Source organism: Ipomoea nil, unplaced genomic scaffold (genome assembly GCF_001879475.1).
Source record: "Ipomoea nil cultivar Tokyo-kokei standard unplaced genomic scaffold, Asagao_1.1 scaffold1576, whole genome shotgun sequence".
In the NCBI taxonomy this organism is placed as follows: domain Eukaryota; kingdom Viridiplantae; phylum Streptophyta; class Magnoliopsida; order Solanales; family Convolvulaceae; genus Ipomoea; species Ipomoea nil.
In genome coordinates this window covers 5,860,507-5,867,884 of record NW_017618004.1, presented here as the reverse complement: position 1 = coordinate 5,867,884, position 7,378 = coordinate 5,860,507, and positions in this window count along the sequence as shown.

The window sequence follows — 7,378 nt, the reverse complement described above, 5'->3', positions numbered from 1 at the left end:
AATTGGTATGCCTTGGAACAGTGTCCACCTTGCAAGGTGGACATAGTTCTATGTTCATAATTACTGAACTCTATGCTCATAAGTTTTGAAATTCTTATTCACAATGATAGTACTAATTCCCTGTTGTACCCGTAGAATATATGTAATGTGTTTTAAGAAGGTATGAAGAAGAGAGATATAGCTCAAAGGGTTTTTTATTCAATACAATTCTTGTGTGTAATAGAGAGAGGGGGGAGTGTTTGCTCTTCTAGAGATAGAGAGTGTGTATAGAGGAAGAGGGAAAGGAACCCCGAACTTGGAGGGCTAAGGCCTTATTTATAGGGTCAATGGTTGGCGGGTTGACATTGACATGTTGACACTGACCTAAATCGTTTGACCCGACCCAAGTAGGAGCACGGAGCGTACGGGGAGCTTGAACCTGGAGTATATTCCCTATCACACAATTATTGAAATTTGTATTCACAATTACATAATTTTATGTCTATAATTATTGAATTATACGTTCATCATTTTTGAACTTCATATTCACAATTATTGAACTATATATTCACAATTACAGAACTATATGTTAATAATTATAAAATTTTATATTCATAATTTTTAAACTCGATATCTACAATTATGACAATTTTAGAACCGTGTCCACAGTTTCAGAGCATAACTTGCCTATAAGCAAGCCATTATACTTGTTTGACAGATTGACACATCTTCATACCATAACAATCAACAAGATACAATTTCGCTTCGACTATTATTCGAATTTATATATATAGTTTTTATAACATTTTATATTAATTTATTTGAGAATCTGAGTAAGAAATTAAAGTTAGACATTTTGAATTCGAGTCTGGTAGGGAATATCCCGACCGACCCAGCTTCACCACGACCGAGATGCCTTTGTCCTTTTGTCTATGTCTTTGCAGGTAACAGGTCGGGCTCCTTGAGGAGAACCCGGTCGGGGTCCGACCGGGAGTTGCCCGAGCGATGCTATGAACCCCGAGCGGTGGTCCTTAGGCGAGAGAGCTGGCTAAAGACACGTGGCGGCTTTCTACGACGACAGGCAGGGCACCCGGGAGGGGGACACGTGGTGGCTACGTGGAAGACATGCCGAGCAGCTGGGATCTTGTCTCCGGCACAGCGGCTATAAATGCCCACAGTAGCTACAGTGTAGAGGACTTTTGGACGATCGATAGGTTGTAACTAGAGACTCCCGACCGCAGTCAGTCGGTACTCAGTGCAACCAAGTAGATTGTACTTAGGAACTCTACCTTGATCAATAAAGAATTACTTGCTTTACTTGGTCTTGTGTTATTTATATTGCTTACGTAGAATTAGCAGTATCATTTTGGCGCCGTCCGTGGGGACCGTGCAACAAGCCAACGTCTTGACGAGCACCCGGTCCCTTTTCCAACATCTATCCGTGGGCACACAACAACTTCGCCGACGACCAGGCGGATGCGGCGAGCTCCTCCGACCACTATGCTACCCAACAGCAGGGTCAGACGATGGACCTCAACCTTAATCTCTCACCGCCACATCCGTCAAATACATACCCGGCCGCCCAGCAGCCGGTGAATTATATACAACCGGGATACCCACCACCCGGTCTGCCATACCAGCAGCAGCCGATGATGTATCCCGCCCAGTACCCGTATCCGGTTCCACCTCCACCATACGGGTTTTGGCCAGGCCAACCGATGTGCTACACTTCCCCGGTTGGCTATCCACCATATACGCCTGCCTATACAGCTCCAGCCGCCGCCCCTCCAGTACAGCCGACCGCACAAGTAGAGCCGCAGCGTCAGTCCACTTCCCGGGCTCGACGCTCGGCTCATTCGCGGTTGGGGTCGGGGGGTGCTGACGCGATGGAGGCACCAGTTCAGGCCGTTCAAGCGGAGGACCCAGAAGAGGTTGCCCGAGCGGTAGCTTTCGACCGCCTCCGACCAGAGATGCGCCAGCGTCTGGGACCCCAGGACCCGAACCCCAGGCAAGAGGACGAACAAATGCGGGAAGCTAGCCACGAGGCCTCGTCCGGGTACAGCGGGTCGAGATCACATCGACGTCGACGCGCTCGGGATACAGCCCAAGCCGCCCAGAACGCCGAGCTCAACGAAACCCGAGGGTTGCTCTACAACCTCCAGGCGGAAGTTGCGCAGCTAAGGAATGCATATCCTGCAGCACCCCCGGCCGACCGATCGACCCTCCACCAGACGCCTTTCACAGCAGCGGTAATGGCTCAGCCTTACCCGCTCGACTTAAAGGTCTCGGGAGAGAAGAGTTACGACGGTCGGACAGATCCTGAGGCTCACGTGAACGATTTTTTCAGCAATATGATGCTGAAGGGCGTTTCAGACGCCGTGATGTGCAGGGCCTTCTACTCAACCCTCACCGGTCGGGCAGCAGAGTGGTTCCGCACCTTGCCCCCGGGGTCGATCGACAAATTTGAGACCCTGGCGATCAAGTTTGTACGGAAGTTCATTACTTCCAAAGTGGTGAGGAAGTCTTACATGTACCTCGAGAAGGCCAAGCAGCTCGAAGGGGAAAGCTTGACCGACTTCCTCATCAAGTGGAAAGCAGCGGTCGGGGAGGTCGAACCCATGGATGATGCGACCGCCACCCACATGCTTCACATCTCCCTCCGGGCGGGGTATCTATATCAGGATTTCATCCTTCACCCCCCGACCACATACAAGGAGGCCCTCCGAAGGGTCACGGATTACGCCAATGCTGGTGAGGCGAATGCCGTGAAACGTTCACAAGAGGTCGGTTCTTCGTCCCGTAAACCGGCCGGCCGGGCGGAACATCAATCGGGACACGATCGTCCCCGATCCCGCACCAGGCCTGGTGAGTTTACGGCCTTAAACCGATCTGCAGCGGAGGCCATGCAGTATGCTCAATCTTGCAACCTCATCAAACTCCCCCATCCCGATCGAGACGGCCCTGATAAGAGTAAGCACTGTGCTTACCACCGATGCGCCGGGCATGATACCGAGGAGTGCACCCACCTGCGCCAATTGTTGGAAGATTTGCTCAATTTGGGAAAATTGGACAAGTGCGTGGGGAAGAGAGAAGAAAGCAAGAGGAATACCGATCGGAGGGATCACAGGCGATCTCATCACCGCTCCGATCGGTCGGGTCAGGACCGAAGAGACGATCGAAGGGACGATCGTCATGAAGACCGACGGGACCCTGATCCCCCGACCAGCAGTCGCCCAGTCGGCAAGCCTACCATCCATGTCATATTTGGTGGCTTAGAAGACGCTTCCCAGCCGAGGACGAATTGCCCGGTTGCGATCGTGGATTCCCGAGAGACCGGGAAAAGACAAAAAATGGAGCCCATAACCTTCACCTTAGAGGACCAACCTAGCAGCAGTGACCACGGCATAGAGGCGCTCGTGGTCACAATCGACGTCAAGGGAACGGACGTCCAGAGGGTTATGGTGGACACGGGTAGCAGTGTGAACGTCCTATACTTGGACGTATTCGAAAAGCTTGGCCTTGACAGGAAGGAGCTGACTCCGGTCGGTGTACCACTGTCGGGATTTACCGGGGCCCTCATTTACCCCGAAGGCAAAATCACTCTCCCGGTCGAGATCGGCACCCCCCCGAAGTCGATCAAGACAGAGCTTGAGTTCGTTGTGGTCAACCTCCATTGTGTCCACAACATCATCCTAGGCCGACCCGCCATCATGAAGATCGGTGGGATAATTTCCATGCCCCATCTCTGCATGAAATTCCCCACCCCAAGTGGGGTCGGTGTGGTCCGTGGCGATGTCCAGTCCGCCCGGAAGTGCTACACCCGAGCGGTCAACAGACGCGATTCCGGTCCGTCTTCCCGGGTGAACACTATAGCCAAGGAGGAGGCTAAAGAACGGAAGGAACAACCCGAACCTTCCGAGGAGATAGAAGAAGTTCCCCTGTCCGAGGACCACCCGGATAGGAAGATTAAGATTGGTCGGGCCCTCACCCCCGAGCTCCGAGCGGAGGTTCTGAGCATACTCAGGGAGTATGCTGATATTTTTGCGTGGGGACCCGAAGACATGCCCGGGATCGATCGATCGGTCATTTGCCATAAGCTAGCCGTCGATCCCGCAGCGAGGCCGGTCGTACAGAAGACACGACACCTATCTTCCGATCGCCGCGAGTTTGTTAGAGAGGAGGTCAAGAAAATGGCGGCGATCGAGCACATCCGCCCGGTTATCTATCCCGAGTGGGTGGCAAACATTGTTCTAGTTCCAAAGCCCCCAGCTTGGAGGATGTGCATAGACTTCACGGACCTCAACAAGGCCTGTCCGCTCGACCCTTATCCTCTACCGAGCATTCATCAAATGGTCGACGAGACGGCCGGGGCCGAGTTGATGAGCTTCATGGATGCCTTTAAGGGGTATCACCAGATTATGATGCACCATGAAGACGAAAGCAAGACAGCCTTCGTGACCCCGGACGAGCTGTATTGTTACCGAGTGATGCCGTTCGGTCTCCGGAATGCTGGAGCGACCTATCAGAGAATGGTCAATATGCTCTTCGCCGATCTATTAGGCCGAACGATGGAGGCTTATATTGATGATATGCTGGTCAAGAGTCGGGACCGGTCCGACCACACTCGAGACCTCCGGGAGTGCTTCCAGATTATGAGGAAGTACCAGTTACGGCTGAACCCGACCAAGTGCACATTCGCGGTTCAGACCGGCCAGTTCCTTGGCTACATGATGACCAAGAGAGGAATCGAGCCCAACCCGGCCAAAGTTAAAGCGATTCTGGACATGCAACCACCTTCTACCGTTCGGGAGGTCCAGCAATTGACCGGTCGGTTGGCAGCCCTCAGCCGGTTCCTCTCCAAGTTAGCCGAGCGCGCTCTACCTTTCTTCAAGGTATTGCGAAAAGTTAATGGGTTCGTCTGGGACGAAGAGTGCCGAGCAGCTTTCGATGAGCTGAAGGAGTACCTCATGTCACCTATTGTGCTCTCAAAGCCTGAGCTCGGAGAAGAGCTAGACGTGTACCTCGCCGTCTCCTGATCGTGCAGTAAGCGCAGTGTTGTGCCGAACCGATCCGGAAGGGGTCCAGCGACCGGTGTACTATGTAAGCCACGCGCTACATGGTCCCGAGCTCCGGTACTCCCGGTTGGAGAAGGTCGTCTACGCCCTCTATACCGCCGCGAAGAAGTTGGCTCCCTACTTCCAGGGTCGAGCGATTCGCGTGTTGACCGATCAGCCGATCGGACCAGTCCTTCGCACCGCCTCTTCATCCGGTCGCCTAGTCAAATGGGCGTTAATGCTGACCCAGTACGCGATCAAATACCGACCGAGACCAGCAATCAAAGGTCAGGCTCTGGCAGATTTCTTGGTCGAGTGCACCGCCCGGGATACCCGACCCCCCGAGGTTGAGGATCCCGAGGCCGAGTGGTGGTCGCTAGCTACTGACGGGTCAAGTAGCAAAAAAGGAGCGGGCGGAGGAGTAGTGGTCACGAGCCCAGAAGGTTTCAAGGTGTATTTCGCTCTGATGTATCAGTTCCACCCGACCAACAACGAAGCCGAGTATGAAGCATTTGTGAATGGCTTGCAATGCGCTCGGGACTTGGGGGCTGAATACATCCGAGCCCAAACCGATTCTGCGCTCGTGGTCGGGCAAGTTCTCGGAGATTATGAGGTCAACGGAGAACGTCTACAACTATACCGAGACCTCGCCATGGAGAAGCTTGCACAGTTCCGGGGGTACACCGTCCGACATATACCCCGATTGGATAACGCCGATGCGGATATCTTGTCTAAATTGGCCCAAGATGCCCCGGAACACATGTCGAAGATAGCCCGGATCTTGGTGATCCCCAGACACAGTATCCATCGCCTGCCGATCAATCCAATCCAACCGGTGGAAGATAGGCTGGATCACTGATCTGAAGGAATACCTCGAGCACGGTCGACTCCCAGACGACCCGCAGCGTGCTCGAAAGGCCAAGTTGAGAGCCCCGAGGTTCCAGGTCTCGAACGGTCGTCTATATCGACGATCGTATGGAGGTCCTCTCATGCGATGCCTGACCGCGTTTGAAGCGGATTTAGTGATGAAGGAACTTCACTCGGGGATCTGCTCCTCGCATCAGGGAGGTCGATCCTTGGCTCGTCGTATCATGGTGATCGGGTACTATTGGCCGTCCCTCCAGTTAGGACTGTGAAAAGTTAACTCGGGAATGTGAGACGTGCCAACTATACGCCCGGATGCCTGGACGCCCGGCAACGTTCTACCAGCCGGTCACGACCGCAATTCCTTTCGCTAGGTGGGGGGTAGACATCTTGGGCCCCTTTCCCCAGCTGTCCGGTCGGAGAAGGTTCGTGATCGTCGCCGTGGATTACTTCTCCAAGTGGATAGAAGCCGAGCCCTTAGCCACGATCACATCTCAGCAGTGTGCTCGGTTCCTTTGGAGAAATGTCGTTTCCCGTTTTGGCGTGCCCGTGCATCTCATCAGCGATAACGGTCGCCAATTTGTGAGCCAATATTTTCAGAATTTCTTGGCCACGATTGGGACAACTCATGTCCGGTTATCTGTCGCTTACCCGCAGGGAAATGGGCAAGTGGAAATGCTAACCGGACGATTTTGGAAGGTCTGAAAAAGAAGTTACACTCGGCCGGTCGTAGTTGGGCCGATGAGTTGCCATATGTCTTATGGACTTATCGGACGACCCCGAGGGAAGCTACTTCGGAGACCCCTTTCGCCCTGGTTTACGGAGCTGAAGCCCGGCTCCCGATCGAGGCGTGGATCCCGACCGATCGAGAGAGAACCTACAACGCGGAGGACAATGAACATGCCATGGCTGTGGACCTCGATGCGGTCGAAGAAAAAAGAGAGCTAGCCGCTAGGCGTATGGCCGAGTACCAGAAGCGCGTCAAGAGCTCGAAGGACGTCCGGGTCAACCCTCGTTATTTTCAAGTCGGAGATTACGTCTTACGACGAAGGGAGGCCAGTCAACCTTTAGAAGGGGGAAAGCTAGCTCAGAATTGGGAAGGGCCGTACATCATCAACGCTGTCATCCGGCCGGGGACATACCGACTAGAGACAACGACGGGTCGGTTAATAGAGGGGACTTGGAATTCCGAGCACCTCGTTCTTTTTAGGCATTAGCCTATTTTTTGTATTTTTAGACGAAGTGGGGGCTGGACCTGCGAGTTAGTCCCGGTCGTCGTTTCTATGTAAATTTTATGATTGTAAAATCAGTTCAACCGCCTGCGAGCGGGAAAGTTTAATGTATATACGATCAATGATTGCTCGACCGTTTGTATGCGGCGGCACGATCGGTTATTTCCTTTCACCCTCGTCATGAGCAGATCATTTCAACATTCAATCGATCGGGCGAAGTCTGTCGACCGGTCAAAACGCACTCCACAT